At 38.3% G+C, this 17,106-nt stretch overlaps 1 long non-coding RNA gene across 3 annotated transcripts in view; it reads left to right on the forward strand.

Moving 5' to 3' along the window:
• The window catches only part of LOC110399834, a 210,668-nt gene continuing 197,621 nt past the window's right edge, over positions 4,060 to 17,106 (forward strand). For 2 of the 3 annotated variants that reach the window (XR_002439432.1, XR_002439433.1), the window contains exons 1-2: positions 4,061 to 4,244; positions 15,111 to 15,168. This is a non-coding gene — a long non-coding RNA (uncharacterized LOC110399834). Of the gene's footprint in view, positions 4,245 to 15,110; positions 15,169 to 17,106 lie in introns of all 3 variants that reach the window. The other variant, XR_002439434.1, reaches the window with a different exon arrangement.

The following is a 17,106-nucleotide window of genomic DNA, read 5'->3' on the forward strand; positions in this document are numbered from 1 at the left end:
TGGGAGTATGAAGAGAACTATGAAATATTCACTCATAGTCTGAAGTATGAATCTAGTCTTATTTTTGGTCCTCCGAACAAAAGTGGATTTGATGCTGGTTATTTTGGTACAATAAAAGAATAAGCTTAAAGGAAAGAGGGAGATTTCTGTCCTTGTTCTTTTTTTTTTCCTCCCAATATACCGATATATCAGTAGAAAACGTACTTTTGGATTTTCCCTGGGGTCCTTATTATAACCTAAGAAGTAGTTACTTGCCCTGTGTGGTATTATAGCAAATTGTGATGCTATGCAAACATTTAAATCTTGAATTTTATTGCAATACATTAACAACTTAAAGATTATACAGTGAGAAAAACAGAAAGCGGGCTTGGCCTTAGAGGTACTGCCAAGGAATGTCATATTGGTTATTTCTGCTGACGAGCTTAGTTGAAGGTGGGGTGTCCACCTTGTCAGTGATGAGGATTTGGGATTCTACCTATAGGAGTCAACCTAGATCAGAGAATCTGATCTAAAAACTTGTCAGACTTGCTTGTAATGGAAAAGAATTCCATTTCATGTTGTTGAATTTCATTACTTCTGTGTCACAAGAATAGTTCACTTCAAATCTCCTATAATACTGAGCTGAATTAAATCAGCTGAGTTACAATATGATGTAGTATTTGCTCTGTTTGCTACATGTACCCAAACTGCTGTTGTCTTTTATCTTCTGAAGGAGCTTAAAGTGGAAAAAATAACTGAATGTTCTTTTTGATAATGAGAGAGAAGAAATTCTAGAATGCATGACAACAGAAACCAGTCACAGGAAGGAGACATTTCTCTCCACTCAAAGAAACTGGAGGAAAAAAAAAGAATATTTTCAGTAAAGGGAGAGTCATACAGAATCACAGAATTGTCAGGGTTGGAAGGAACTTCTGGTGATTATCTAGTCCAACCTCCTGACAAAGCAGGTTCCCTAGAGTGGGTTGCTCAGGAAAGCATCTGGGTGGGTTTTGAATATCTCCGGAGAAGGGGACTCCACAGCCTCTCTGGGCAGCCTGTTTCCACTAAAAAGGATTTGCATGTGAAGTGAGTTGAAGGGTTTGTTGTTGTGCAAGTAACTCTTGGACATGGAGTACTAAATACTATGTTTCTGCCAGGCTAAGGTACAATGGACTGAACTTGTGGTGCTATTTGTTTCATTTACAGAATGGGCAATATGCCTAACTTCATTGGTAAACTTCAAAGGATAATGATATCTGGAAAAGTTGTATAAGCTCTTACGGATTTTTGGGAGCATGTCAGATGAGCACCTGGTGATGTAGGCTTATTTGCTACTGTATTAGTGATGGAGTCTTAGGAAGTCATTTGGAGTCCATGTTTCTGTGATTTAGATGAAGTTTACACTCCAAAGAGTGGAGAAGTATGAGTAATGTGAAATACAAATCTGACTTTTGGGAATATTGTGATTTAATGCTCTCCTTCTCTTCCTCCATTTTTTTTCAGAGCCTCTGGCTGCTTCTAATGAGAGTTTAACTAATTTTGTGGAAGAAATTAACCTAAATTAGGGCCGAAGCTGATAATGCTCTGTTTACTTCCTCCTTAGTCCTTGGCGTGCTTAGATGTGAGAGAACTCCTTAAATTGGCAGAGGCTCTTAATATCTCAAGCCTCATCTCTTCTTCCTCCAAACTGAAGAAGGAATAAAAGACAACCTTATGCAGGTTTCACATCCAAGCAAAATTTATCATAGTTTAGCTGACAGATATATGCCAAGAATGTCTTTTTATTCTCTTCATTCAGAAATCTTTTACCGTTTAGTGGTTTAGTAACTAACTGTGAAAAGTGATGAAAAGATGAAAAGATTCTTTTCTCATTCAAAAATTGGACACTCTGACCCAGATGTCCTCTGAAGGCTTGTGGAAACCTGAATTCTAAGGAGGTGTCTATAACTTCCAAGACAAGCTAAACTTAATGTCAAGGCAATAACAGTTCCCTGCATTAGACTTCTCTGACTTAAATATTAAGTCCAGCACTATTCTCATGACTTTTGTCTAAAATTTGTCCTTCTAGTCTTTAGAAGAACATTATCCCACTTACCTGAAAAACAGAACCTGTCTTATGAGATTTTCATGCATAACTTGAAGCAATTTACATTGAAATGTCAAGGTAAAGCTTGCAATTGCTTTACCTTGGGGGCTCACATATGGCAAATAAGATACAATAGGAGTTTGGTTGTAAAATATGAGTGTTTGTGAGCTCAAATAAGGATTTTCTATCTCACTAGTACAAGTAAAAAGCCTTGTTTAAATTAATAATTTTATAAATTATCTGGCATGAAATGGCTGCTGTAATATGTGCTAAAAATTGAAGATAACCTATGTGACCTCTTGTAAAGCAAGTTAATATTTAACAATCTGTCTATTTTCCCATGTAATTAAGCAGTAGTGATCAAAGATCAATAGTTTGCTTGGAGATTAAATATAGCTTTGGAAATAAACAGCGTGAGGTGAAAGTAAGGACCATTAGTCATAACAAATTGTTAAGAGTCCAGAAAACACACTAGACTGTCCTTCAATTTTTTTCATGATTATTTATATACCGCTTTTTCTCTGACTTTTTTTTTAGAAGACAAATTGATATTCGTACATGCCAAACAGTGTAAGTCCTTAAAATTTAACATTTTGATAGTACACAGCCAAATAAATAGTAAGATTCAGGTTCCAGCCATGGTCAGCCATTGAGAGCAACCATAATGACTGTTTCTGGCTCTACCGCCTAAAACCTCTGCTGCTTAATCTTTTCACCGTATGGATGCTGGTATTCATTAGTGATGCTTAGTCATGCTGTTTTCACACTAGTCAAATTAGTCCTACTAGGTGATTGAAGGAAACCTACCATGTGGTACTTGGGTATCGAGTCCCATACGTTGCTTTCTCAGTGCCTGGTAAAAGAAACACATAAACGCTTTCACTCTAATTTTGCACAATGGGAGAGACATTTCTGACATAATTTATCTTCTTTTTGAGAATTGACCTTAGACAGTTAATAATGTTTTTAGCTCAAACAATGGACAGCAAATATGTCTCAGCGGAAGTGGGTCACCTGGTTCTTTGCTCCAAGGGACCTGCCATAGAATTTAGTAGATCTTAAGACTCTGAGTTGAATCTGGCACTCACTGCAGTCAACAGCTTAACTGCCATTGAGTTCTTCACTCCAAAACCGAGATGAAAGCTCTTTATTTCTCTCTCTCGCTCTTTTTTTTTTTTTCTTACAATAGCACAATCAGAACTGACTTAGTTGAAACCATTGAAATTACATCTTGGGGAAAGGTGCCTCAAATGTGAGCTACTGATGATTCATATCTCCCCTATTCTCCACTTCACCATGGGAATACTTGTTTCAATTACACATGCTCTGGGAGAAATTTTTTTATGAAATCTTCTGAAATGATGAAAATCATTGAGACTTTGAAAATGTTTTCATATTATTTTACTTAAGTTTTAGCTGTGGGATGTAGACAGACATCCTTTGCTTCTTAATTTGTTGATTAGGTAACTGGACACACTTTTGCACTTTCCTTTTAGATATACCCTTGCACTCATAGCTAGAAACCCTTTTAATAACCCAATAATAGCCAGAAAAGAGCAACATCAGATGGCTTTAGTACGAAAGATGGAAGTATCTCTAATATTAAAAGATGCACTTTTCACCTAAAAATGCTGAGCTCTTATATGTCCTGCTTATTTTTGCGGTGAATGGACAGGAAGATTTGTTTCTAAATGCTTGAGAAAATAAAGAGAAACCTGTTTAAAACTGCTTTTTTGAAACTATGGTTTGGCTAGTAGGCCAGAATAAATCATTAAGTCATGTCTAATGGTACCCTCCGCAACACGCAACCAAGCACTTTGCAAAGCCTGATGGGTGGATTGAGAATTTGGGTTTTTTTCCCCCTGAATGAATTTTTCATTGTAATTTCTGTTTCTTTATATTTTGATTGGAGATTGAGACAATGGAAACAATCTGTAATTTTCTCCTTGAAAACCAGCCAACAAACCAAATCTTCTATTATCTTGATAAATATTAACTTCTGCTGATCTTTAAATGTATTAGTGGAACAGAATGCAGGTTTTAAAAAGATAGTACAGAAGTTATTTTCCTGCAATTGACTGCATAGTACACGGTGGAATCCTGCAAACATTGATATATACGAATAGTTCTAACTGAAAATGCTGGAAGCCTTGGAACAAAGGCCAGTCTTCTCATAGGCGTAAGTATGGACTTCAAGTCTGATTAATAATCACATAACTTTATATGCTATGTGTTTTTTGTGGTATGTTTCTTAGTATGTTGTTTTGCATATACTGTTTTGTTTCAGTTGCTCCTGTTAATGCTCCCTTTCAGATGTAATTTATGCTCCTTGTGGCTTTTTAAGGCGCTGTACAGGAATGCTGAGAAGTTTAACAAGTGTGTGCTGGAACTATCTAGAATCACAAAAGTAATCAATAGTGTTTTACTTCAGGATTGTAATCCATTTGTAAAAGCCTGCATGCTTCCATCCTGCGCTTCTTAACAGGAAGAAAAAGCTGAGCCAAGTTGGAAGTTACTTTGTGGTGCTGATAGAGCTGAAATAAAAAGCTCAGGAAAGTCCACATGAGTCCTGAGTCAGGTGCCTTATTAGTGTAATGTGGGGGTAAACTTGATAGCATCTCTCTCCCCATTTAGTGCAGCACAGCTTGCTGCTTTTTTTGCTGTGGGCATTTCTGGTGTCACAAGAGTCCACAGGAGCAAGAGCAACATGTGGCAAAACAAATTGTAGTAAAGCAAACTTCAGTCTCACATCGATGTTAAACTCCAGTGTGGCACATTTTCCAGCAGACTGAGAAATAATGGGGGTGTGTGGCAGCAAGATAAACCTGCATTACAGGTATTTTGCATTCTGCTGTGCTGTTCCAGAGTATTAGGGTGCCTAAAAAGTGCTGTAAGCTTTGGTCAAAATGCAGTGCTATAAAGCAGCAGGGTTTGCGGGGCAGAAGAGGAATCTTCCTTCTCTAGTGCGTAATAGTGCTAAATTCAGAGGTCTCTGACAAGGAAATCTGTTACCCCTACATTTACTTTTTTCCTTCATCTTAACTGCTTGTTACACAGCTTCACAGAAAGACTGCAGTTTTTAAGTTGTTCATTCTGGGCTACCCACATAAATTTTGCATGTAACATTGCTCAGAGAAGACAAAGTTTCCTAATGAAAGAGAACATGCAGACATCTCTGTCCTGTTTGCAAGTCACTGAATTCAACCAAGCAACAAAAAGTGAAGGTTAATGCAACTGCTTTTCAATGTAATGCATGTACAGAGATTCCAGCTGTCTGCCTACAGCATCCCGTGTGACATGGAGGCAAAATGGGTGGAAAGAATCAGAGTGGTGCTGCTATCAGCACTAATACCCATAGCTGCTCCCAGCTCCTATCTGTCTCCGTACTGTTGAGGCGGTCAAGAAGCAAGTTTGCTGCGAGTGGTGCCGAGACTGCAGTGACTGTCCTGTAAAGTGAGATAAAATCTGCTCTTGTGCTTTATAGGCAAGCTGTGGAAGAGAGGCCTGAGAAGAACTTGTGTAGCTGCCTGTTACTGGGTGAAAAACTTGAAGGTTTTTCAGTGAACACAGTCTTCCTTCTGGTCCTGAGAGATTTGACTTTTCAAACCCCTTGATTGGTTCTATTTTAAATACAGTTAATTAGACTGTTGTGTCACTCTCAGGTGCTCCTGCTAGGTCCAAAGCAACTTTGCATTTTTCTGTCATTGAAGCTTTCTACAGGAACAACTTCAGACAACCTTATGCCACAGAAATACTTATCTTCCCTTCACCGCAGCTGTCATCTCTCAGCTCTTCTTGGAGTCAAATCAGAGATTCCTACTCCTCCTGTCAAGCACCATAATATGTTTCCTTCTAGACTCAGCTTAGCAGGAAAGCAATACAAGTGTCTCTGAACTGTGTTTTGCAGTTGTTGCACAGTGAGGCAAGAGAAGGAAATGGTATTTGGTTGTCAGAAAATTTGACTGTCTGCAGCTCATTGCTGAGGATGAATGGGTTATCTGTGAAATTTGTGATTTAAATACAGATGAGATAATGTCTTGACTGCTGTGGTATCCATGCTGATATGAGATGGTGAGACATACTTTGCTTTGAGATTTGTAATATACTACTGCTCACTCAGACATTCACTATATTGGGAAACGCAGAGGCAAATGTGCTTTGTTCCTCATTTGTTTTGTTGCTATGAAATATGAAGATGAATTTATCCAGCTACTTCAAATAGAATCATTGCCTCTCATTGAGTCTTGCAGAACTCTTTTCCAACCGTTAAGTTTTACTGCAGCAGCTTCCACATTGGAAACTTAATGTAAGTTATTATGTAGTTCTGCTTTTCATCATTTTAAAAAAAATCTAATCTTAAAAATCTAATCCTCCTCTTGTTTCTTGCAGTAAGTGAAATGAATGTTAGATAACAGTATTCTGAAACAAAATGTCTTTAAATCAGGCAGTTGCAATTTGGATGACTGGTATGTGGGTCTAGGCTACTGGAAATCTGTGCTGTTATTTTAACACATATTAAAGCTGTAGAAACACGTACTAAACTATAAATAGAAATACCAAACATGACCAGCACATCCACACCAAGTGAGGCAATTGGCCTTTGCTTGTGCCCCCTATGTTTTCTGTATTGAAACAGAAACTTACCTGTTTATCATAGCTCTCATACTTCTTTGCAATTAACTGTTCATACAAAACTGCTACAGAGATGCTGGCAAATTCTAGATTGGGGTCAGACTGCATGGGTTGTAGTAGGTAGAAGGACTATCTGGAAATCACGTTTTTAGTTTTCATTCTTGATAAGCCTTCTAAAGTTTTGCTTGAGGATTGAGGGAAAAGAGATTTGAAAATATTTGAATTACTTTCTTGAATGAGGAATGCTATAGATCTTTCCAAAAGCCTCATTAACTTTAAGCAAATGTTTGAAAGTTCTGTAGATTGATGTTAGGGAAGATTTTTTTTTTTTTTTGTATGAGTTAGAAAATTAGGATGCTACTTTGGGTAATTGTGCAAAATTTGAAAATTAAGGCTTTTGTATTCATTTATTTAGCTCTTTGCCAGATGTGTGCAAGTTCTATGTCCTGTTGCTATTAAATCAATGACGACAGTAAAACTCTTGGATTTAATTAGGTCAAGACTAGCTTCCTGTCTAGGAATGTCTGTCTGCAAGGCTTTAGGAAAAATTCCATTTAGACCAGTTGCTTCTTTGTGTTGTTACAGCAGAAACTAACAAAAACTCTAATTTAGCCATAGTGGTGGCTTTTAAAATTCATTTTATTTTTACACGTGATTATATTAGAAGGAAATCCAGCAGTCATCTTCTACATTTCTGTGTGACATCTTTGAGTCATCCAGGTATTTCAGTAATCTGCTTAAGGACTCCCTTGTCAACATTTGACTACAGTTGCCCTAGAAGAAAAATGAACAACTTTAAGAGAGAAAAGGTAATTGCTGGAAACAAAATCTGCCATTTGTGAGCGTTTGGTTTAGGTGGCTCAGGAGTGGCTGTTGCTGGTGGCCTGCTCACAACAGATGGGATGCAGTCTGGGAAGGGAGAGGAGGATGCCCAGGGTCCCTGTGCTGGGTGCTTGTGTCTGCTGCCATGAGCTGGGATTTGCATTATCTAATTATTGCAGATTGCTACAGAGTGCTGCTCTGCTTTGTTGTGTGGAATAATGCTTCGAGCTCGCTATTATCTGTGACTCTTTGCAGAATTGAAACCTGACTTCTGAATGTTACTTTAAATACTAATATTCATGTTTGAGACGTGTCCTGCCATCCTGTTCGACATCTTTTTCCTCAGAATTGAAATACAGCATTACTGAAGGCATTTTCTTCACTTGAGTTGTTAGTTAACAGTTGCTTATTTGTAAGTGACCTTTCTGCTACAGGGAAGATCAAAAACTGAATTTACTGTATAATCTTGTATGGGAACTGCTGAGTCATGGCCTGAACCACTGATTGAGCACCTGGAGGAAAGACCCAGTCAGCCCTGGGAGCACAGGTGAAGGCAATTCACTTGTGTGACCAGGAGGGTTGGAGCCTGGCTCCACCCCTCTTAGGCCTCATTTAAGGGCTGACTGCTCCTGAGTAAGGATCTCCTTCTGGAGATCCCTCCTTGGTGGGAGCCTTTCCCTGAGAACCCAAAATCTTCTGATCCGGGTGAGCGATCTATTTCCCTTCCCTTGTAGCACCTTGCTATCGTGCCGGTCCTTCCACCTCTTTGTAACACCTTTTCCATCGTGTTGGTCCTTCTGATCGCTACAAATCTATTGCTAGAAACTCGAAGAAACAAGGTCAACTCTTGGAGAATGCCATGGCAATCAACATTTTATCCATGGAGGAATATTAACACAATTTATGTGTGTATTGGGGGAAAAAAATACAGGGAATGTTACAGGCAAGCTGAAAGGGATTTTACCAGTGGTCCTGCACAGCAGAGTCCCTGCCTTGGGCATAAATGGCCTCAGTGGAAAACTGCTTGAATGTTGTCAGGGAAAAGCTAAAGGTGATTTCTTCTCCCTTGCTTTGCCAGATGTTCCCAGTGTGTGACCTTCAGGAGCATTAAAAAGAGCTGATGTAGTCAGTGCTAGTGGCTGGAGAAGCAGCCAAGCTTTCCTCTGTTGGAGCAAGGTGTTTGCTTCTTGGGTCTGCTGTGCATCTATGGCCCTCAGGCTGCTAACATGTTTGAAGAAATAGTTGCAACATGAGATATTTGTGTAAGAGTTGATGGCAAGAGAAAGGACAGCTTTGTGAAGGCCTTGGAAGTGAAAACAAGTAGCATACGTTTGTACTACAGAAGTGAGAGCAAGTAGGGGAAAAATGTGATGTGAGAAAAAATCTTTACGTGTATCAAATGAGGAGGGCATCTTCAATACACAGATGAATATTGAATGAGTGAGGCATTTGACTATGTGATCTTGCAAGTTGTTATTTAGAGATGCTACACAGGAAGAATTTGTAATTTTTAGATGTAGTCTGAGTGCAAAGATGAAGAAGAATGGTTAATTTCTGCTGCAATTTCTCAGAGCTCTATTAAAACCTCTTCACATAACACCCTACAGAGTTGTTCTGGTGTGGCTTTTTCTAAAAGGTGAATTACAGTTTTCTGCTGCTGTAGCCAATTTCTTTGACAGTGTCATTAGAATCAAAGAATGACTTTGGTTAGAAGATACCTTAAAGATCATCCAATTCTAGCCCTCCTCCCATGGGTGGGTTGCCAGCCAGCAGATCAGGCTGCCTAAGGTCCCATCCAGCCTGGCCTTGAATGCTTCCAGGGATGGGGCACCCGCAGCTTCTCTGTGCAGCCTGTACAAGTGCATCGCTATCCTCTGAGTAAAGAATTCCTTCCTATTATCTAATGTAAACCTACCCTGTTTTAGTTTAAAGCTGCTCTCCCTTGTCCTATCACTATGTGCCCTTATAAAAAGTCACTCTCTAGCTTTTTCTGTAGGCCCTTTTTAGGTACTGGAAGGTTGCAATAGATCTCCCCAGAGCCTTCCCTTCTCTAGGCTTAACCAGACCAGCTCACAGCCTGTCTTTATAGGAGAGGTTCTCCAGCCCTCTGAGCATTCTCATGGCTTCCTCTGGATTCATCCTAATTGGTTCATATCCTGCTTATGCTGAGGGTCCCATACCTGGGTGCAATTCTGCAGGTGGGCTTCACGAGAGCAGAGCAGAGGGTCGTCACTGAGTGTTAAGTGGTAACACATTTTAGCATAGGTTCTCCTTTAAGCAAGTACTGCATTTGCTCATCTTGTTTCCTTGCTTAACAGGAACTGAAACAGTCATTGGGATCTGAATGCAGGAGGAGATTGCACTTGTAACTCTTTGCTTTATTAGCTAAATTGAACTCCTTTCCTGTCTACCTGATTGTACTTACAGTGAAGTTTGCTAAGCCTGTTCTTCAGCAGTTGCTTAGTATGTGCTTGTGTCAAAATGAAATGTTCTCCAAAAGAAAGGGAATGCTTTATTCCTCAGGCTTTTTTTTTTTTTTTAATTCTGATTCGGTTCCTCTCACAAATTTTGTCTGGGATTCACACAAAGAAATTTTTGATGGCAGAAAAGTTAAATAGGAGATGATTATCCTGCTATATTCAGTCTTAGGTAATGCCATGCTTTGATGTCAACTGTTGATAGTGATTCAGGGGTCAGAGACAACCAACTCCGAGCTTTTCACTGAATGTGACAATTATGAGTAAGCTGTCATTCTAAAGACAATATCAGCATCTGCTATTCTTCCAACCTGAATATATTCCTTTTAATCTTGTGAAGTGTGGGTGCGTGTAAATAGTGATCTTTCCTTGAACTTTTCTTTAGTTGAGAATTTTCTTCTGTTTGCCTTGTTTTCAAGGACATATGCATTCAAAATGTCTTACTTCTAAGTGTTTTACTCAATGAATTAAATGTGAGCTGGGAAAATTGTTGTCATAAATGTTCACCGATGGGTGAATTTAGTGATCTTTGATCGTGAACTTTGTTTGAATAGTGCTCATCAGCTTAAACTAAGAATGCTGAATCTATCTTAAGGAAACAATCTCTTAAATAGAAACCTTTCTTAATAATCAGGAGGCAGAACCGTGACATGCAGTAGATGAAATGAGACCTTTGGTCTCTTGTATTGAAGGATTCAATCAATTCTGTACTTTTTTTTTTCTTTTTACTGCACAGGCCAGATTTGTCATTTCCTCAGTTATCTCTCTTTTCAAATGTTTTTCTTCCATTTTTCAGTTTTTTCTCTGCGTCTATATGTTGCAGCACCAGAGACTATGAGCTCAAAGGAGACACTGAGGCAAATATTGGTGTACACCTAGAAGTGCAGGATGCGGCTCTGAAGCTTTTTACACCTTTTTGCTTGGATAACTCTTCAATTAATTTTCTAAACATTATTTAACTCTAGATGTAATGCAGAAGTGTTACAGCATAAAGTCATTAGTCATGGGCAAAATCCTGGAATTGTTCTCTCAGGTCCCAGATGTTAAAACTCCTCCTTGATTAGTGAGTTGGAAGATGCACTGATGCTATGGAAAACTGTCTGGGGCTTGTGTGAGAAGAGGCCATGTGCCATTTTGTTATCCCTTGAAAGTGCCCAAGAAAACTAAGACCCATGGTGTTGATCTCTGCTTTCTTAAGAGATTTGGTACTGTTTGTTACTCTGTGATGCTGCCAAAGTGTATTTTAGGACAAAATGTGTCTGTGTGTCTTAAAGTAACCTCTGAGTGTTGCAGAGGTCACCCTGAACCTTGCTAATATGGTGGAACAGTGCATCTTTCAGGAACTATCAGCACATATCAAGGAGGAGACAGCTCAGATGAATGCCAGAGTTCCATACAAGAACCTGCACTGCTTAAATCCTGGGCTGCAATGCACAAGCTGAGTGCTTAGAAGTGCACATACATTGCTTGTGGTGTGTGCTAGAGCTTTTCTAAGCCTTCTTGACCCCAGATACTCTCTGCTGCTTTTGTGGTTTTATTCAGTTTCCTTCACTGCGAGGTGCTTAAGTCACTAGGTCTGTAAAACCACTTGTGGCTTGCAAGTGCTTTGACTTTCTACTGTGTCACAGTTCCCAATGGAGATGGACAGTGTGTGTCAAGACAGGTTGATATTTTTTCGAAAATATGTTTGTGGAACTGCATAGATAAATTAGTACATTTGTAAGTTGGAGTTACTAGCCTATTACTCTTAGGTGTACTAAAGTTATTGCAATATTTCCGGCTGAATGATGTCTAACTAGGAAGGTAGAACCAGACATCATTAATTGATATCTACTGTTTCCTAATAGCGTGGAATTGCTTTAAAGGTGGTTGACACTGCCAGAACCGTATAAAAGAGATGTGAAAAGACTTAAGGTTTCTTAAGAGTTAGTTTACTGTATACTTTTCATAGCAATACCATCTTGACCCCTTTCTCATACCAATTTAGTCCATGTCCAGAGAAGTGCAGTGTTTCTGAAATACAAGCTTCAGTTGCTTAAAAAAAAAAAAAAAAAACACAGAAAAACAAACAAAAAAAACCCCAGACATATTAATCTGGGCTGAAAGTGAAATATTGTTTTTATGATGTTTCTAATTAAAAAAGTATATGAGAGAGGGGATTGAGAGACAGGAAGAGTGTATGCTGAACGCGGAGTTCATATCTGAAGTTGATACTCTTTTGAGATACTGGTCTCTGCGAGGGTGTTTTGTTTGTTTTGTTTATTTGTTGAAGTCAAAAGTCCAACAGGGGTTCTGGTCTTCCAATATTTAGTTGAAAGGAGAGATAAGCAATTAAAACTATACACTAATTTTTCCTTGAATAGTTGCTGTGTACTTACTTTACCAGCAGCAGCGAAATAAAATCTGAGGGAGAGATGTGTTACATACAGCATGGTGATATTTTTAAGTCACTACTCTATGCTGTCTTCAGTTACTTTTGCCCAGAATTCCATTGCTGAGATGAGAAATATACCAGCATTTTGCATATGATACTTTTGCAGCTTGGCCCTGGGCTCATAGTTCTTTGAAATTTTTAAATTAGTAATATATTGACAGATTCTTATTTGTTCCACTGGAACTTAAACATGTGCTAAGTACATTACAGGAATTGTGTAACATCTGTTTGTGTGGCTCTTTTTTAGAAATTCAATAATTGAATGCTCTAGTCAGATGCTAAGTGAGATTTTCAAAATTGTGTAGGTGTGCAGCTCCTGTCTGAAAACAGTTCTGTAAATCCCTTTAGCAGTCACTTGTTTCTTTCATGCTTATTCTCTGTTTAAAAAATGCCCTATCAGCAGTCATTTATATTTGGAAATTACCGTGCATAAGTGTTGTTAGTAGTGTAGGATGAGAGTGGATGAATACAGACTGCAAATATCAGATAATTTGTAATTACGTATGATATAGAGATTACTGGAGGATTTTTGAAATCATGCTAGGTTGGAGGCTGTTATTTTTCATCATTTTGTTACTCCATTAATATCCAGAAAAAAATAACTCCTGATGCAAGACCAGTTGCAGTGGTGCTTCATACTTTGATCTCATTCTGGGCTATATCTTAAAGCATGAAGGAACCAAATCAGTTTTGATGGAGCCAGAGTTGAATCCTTGCTACAGGGAGCAGATTTATGCTTGAGCCCAGTGAATTATCCTTAATAACTAAGGTCTCTGATTTTAGTCTATGACATTTGGTTCTCTGAAAATATCAGGGCTATGTAATAGAAAACTAAGCTTTAATTTTCAATTCTGATCTCGGATACATCATCATCCGAGAGTGTTTACAGGGTAAAATTTAATAACATTCTTTCCACCTACGGATTAAACAATAGGTAAATTAAAATGAAAGCCTCAAGGTAAAGTTGTCTTTACCGTAATTAACTGAAACGATTGTGCAGTATTTACGTTTTTTTTATTTTATTTACACAATGGTAGTGGTATCTAGAGATTTGTTTATCAATTTCAGTCCTATGTTGTTCATGTACTGAGACTAACGCAATTAATAATATATTCTCTCATGCTCTGTTTTTCCTATTTCCTAACTTAATCTCTATGAAAACCTGTTAGATGTTCTCTCAATTAATATTTATCACGCATTCACTTTATTTTGGCCTTTGTACTAGTAACAAGGGTACCTACAGTAGCACATGTAAAACCAGGACATGACAATATATAGAGTGCCACTCTCAGATCCCTTGAGTTAAAATACCAACTATATAGCTAGTGTAGCAAAAATAGAGTGTATTATTGTACAGTGCGTAAGTTCTCCTAAGTGAAAAGTGATCAGATGTCCCTGCAAAAGGACTAGCCAAGAGTTCACAGACATCAACATATTAATGAAAATTGAGCCTGCCATTAATCCTGATCACCAAATCTTGAATTTCACCACATCTCTTGCTTCTTTCTGCATGTGTGGGGCCACAGGCTTATGGCTTTAAGATGTGAGGAGATAGGAAGGAACAAATATAGCCTGAAATATTGTAACCTTCTTGGCCATATTTCTTCATTTCTTGTTCTTTTCCCATGCATGCTGTTTTGGGGAGACTATGTGTGGGTACCTTCAGGAAGAAAAACTATTTCAGCATTCTGCAGATCTCTGTGTCCTGAAGAGAAGCTTGATCTGGAATTAATGTTCTCTAAAACATTAGCTGTCTTTTCCAGCTGAGATACCCATGTCTTCCACTGTGCACCAGCAGAATTTATGGAGAAAGACATGTGTAGCTCCTGTTGCTGTTAACATACCCATTCATTACTTTGTAGTGCAAAGTGTAAATGGAAAATGTCAGGGCTGAGAAGTCAAAATGATTTTCGCATTGGTTTCTGCGGTGTGCAAGTGCATCATCTCTATAATACTGTTGCTGCACAGGCTCGTATTTAAAAATGCTCCAGCGCTCTTATCTGAATCAGTAATATGAAAGAAATAAAATACAAAACTGTCATTTTTGACCATACAGAGACAGGCAGGCTGTGAGCTCACTTGTGTGTCTCACAGGGAAGGCTGTGATGAAATGACGTGGTTCCATTTCAGTCTTCCCATCCCTTAATACAGTCCAGCAGTCACTGTTAAAACTGTTTTCTTCTTTCTAGACATCAATTTCCTTAATGGCTGTGCCTTTTGCTTCAGGGTGAGGGTTACTTTATGGACTGTGTTTTTAGCTTGTTCTCATGGTTTAAATGTAAAACATTAATGCACAAAATGAACACAATAGTTCTATGAAAAGTTGGTCCTAGAACTCGGTCTTTTTGTTCTCCTTCCCATATGTGCCAAGGTTGTAGTGCTAACCTTAGCCTTTGGAAAAAAAAAAAAAAAAGAAAGAAAAAGAAAAAAGGAATAACCTGAGCTGAGATGCTGTGTGAAATAATTAGTCAGCTGCATGCATTTTTGCTTTGAGAAATCTGTCTGGACAGTGAGTTTATAGGGGTGTGCTAGTAGCTTGGGTTCAGGTGCAATAGGTCTCTTCTTTTACTCAACTTCAACATGAAGGGGGATGTGTTTATAAACAAGATTCTGGGAGTTCTCAGACTTTCAGTTGAGACTGAAGATGATTAATGCCTCCCTTATTTCTATTTTATTGCAGAGAAAAGTGTTTTATGCTTGAATTTTCTGGCACCAGTTCCTGTGGCTTTAAAGAAAAGGTAATAACTCACTCCAGAGCTTCTTTAATACTGATAAAACTGTTGGATTTTAAAAATAGTTTCCCATGATCAGGCTGTTCCATGACAGGCAGTTGTAGTGTTGTCCTTCAGATCAATGCACAGTATCTGCTCTTGACTTAAAGGTGTTTTGAGTTTTCCAGGGGTAATTGTAGGTGAGAAGTTGATTATCCACTTTAGAATAATAAGGTGAAATCTTGGGCCCTTTGAAATGAATGTGTAGCTTGTCATTAACTTCACTGGGTCATGATTTCTCCATTTTACCCAAGGTTATTTGGCTTAGTCACGTTGTTAAAATGAAAAACAAAATCTGATGTAATTAAAGTAACTTGGAGCACTGTAGAGATGGCTGCTCCTGTCACAGGGTGATACTAAGTGGATTTTTATTGTTTCAAGCTAAGAAAGGAACTTTTTGACAATGTTTGTTAGGAGTGGGCATCTAAATTCCTGACAAAAAGGTATCTGCAAAAAAAAAAAATAAAAAAAAAAATGACAGGAGCTCTTAGGATGAAAATCAAAGGCAAGTGTAATGGATTATTTTCTTTTTTCTCTTAAAACATAAGTAATGTTATGGAGCTTACTCCTCATTTGTTTTGACTGGTGATTCTTCTCATCTTCAGCGCTAACTAGTATAACAATTGGTATTACTTTGTGCCTGTTTGTATTATCTAAGGAAATGGCTGACAATGTTTGACAAATTTTTTTTTCTTTCCCTTTCCTTCCCTTTATGGATGATTTAAATTACTTAAAGCACTTTTTCTTGAGGCAGTCAATTCAGCTCCTCAGCAAAGTTTGGTACCACCTGTGTACCATGCAATTATAGAAGTGTTCTTTAGTCCTGCCATTTGAATTTGGAAGGAAATCCATTCCCTAAAGGAATTAAAAGGGCAGGATTGGTGGCCAAAAAGTCAGGCTGAATTAGTCACCAGAAATATCTTTTATTCATGGAATTAATAAATAAGGGAGAACTTCAAAAGACGCGCTGCTGGGTTTTGTCACAAAAATGAAATAAAAGGAATTGAAAACCTGGCTTCCTGACAAAACGTCACTTACAGTTTTAACAATGCATATTTTAAAATTAAATGCAAAAACTCCCTATCAGGTGTGTGCTCTTTTGAGTTTGTTTGTGTCTTTTGTGGGTATTTTTAGATCTGAAGTCTGTCTTTATGAGAAAATCTACAGAGAGCTGTTCTCTGTGCGGTAAGTTTGGCCTACAGAATCATTTTCATATGAGGCTGGTCTTGTGCCACAGTCCTTGCTTGCTGGAACAGTAACTTCACAGGTGGGGTGCCAGGTGAACAGTAATTTGGGTAGCAGAGATCCTTAATCAGCCCTATTCTCCCTCTCCTTTATTAAATACTACTTGTGTGATGAAGTCTGTGCCTTCTGGCTTTAGGAGTTGGACTATCAGAAGATAATTTTGCAGCTTTAAACAATCCCCGGTATTGAATGTGACAGTTCACTTTTCGTTTGCTCATCTTTTTTCTTTCCTTAAAAAGGATCTGTCTAGATGCTGCGTGTTAGGAATCCAAACCTGACCAAACCTGTTCTGAGAAACAGGAAAGGAGAAGAGGAACAAGAGGATCTTTTCTTTCTTCAGTGAAGCATACTTAAACAAAACCTTAAGCCATTAAAATTGCTGAAGGTTTTGCTGTAAGAGCGCCATCTTAGTGAACTGCTTTTAAAGTAGACTCCTAGGAGCTTATGAAGTGTCACTTTTGGGCTGAGATACACAGGGGCTCAAACAGTAGGAGTGAACACTTGTACTCACAGTATGGAAGGGAAACAAACTGTCTCGACTTCCACTTCAGAACTCTGTGACAGGATCAGGGAATTTGGAAGAATTTACTCGAGTGTACAAACTATGTTCTGGTTCACGTGAGAGGTGTAACTCTGTTGCCTTATTCCTATCATGTAAAG

This window comes from Numida meleagris, chromosome 5 (assembly GCF_002078875.1).
Source record: "Numida meleagris isolate 19003 breed g44 Domestic line chromosome 5, NumMel1.0, whole genome shotgun sequence".
NCBI classification, from domain to species: domain Eukaryota; kingdom Metazoa; phylum Chordata; class Aves; order Galliformes; family Numididae; genus Numida; species Numida meleagris.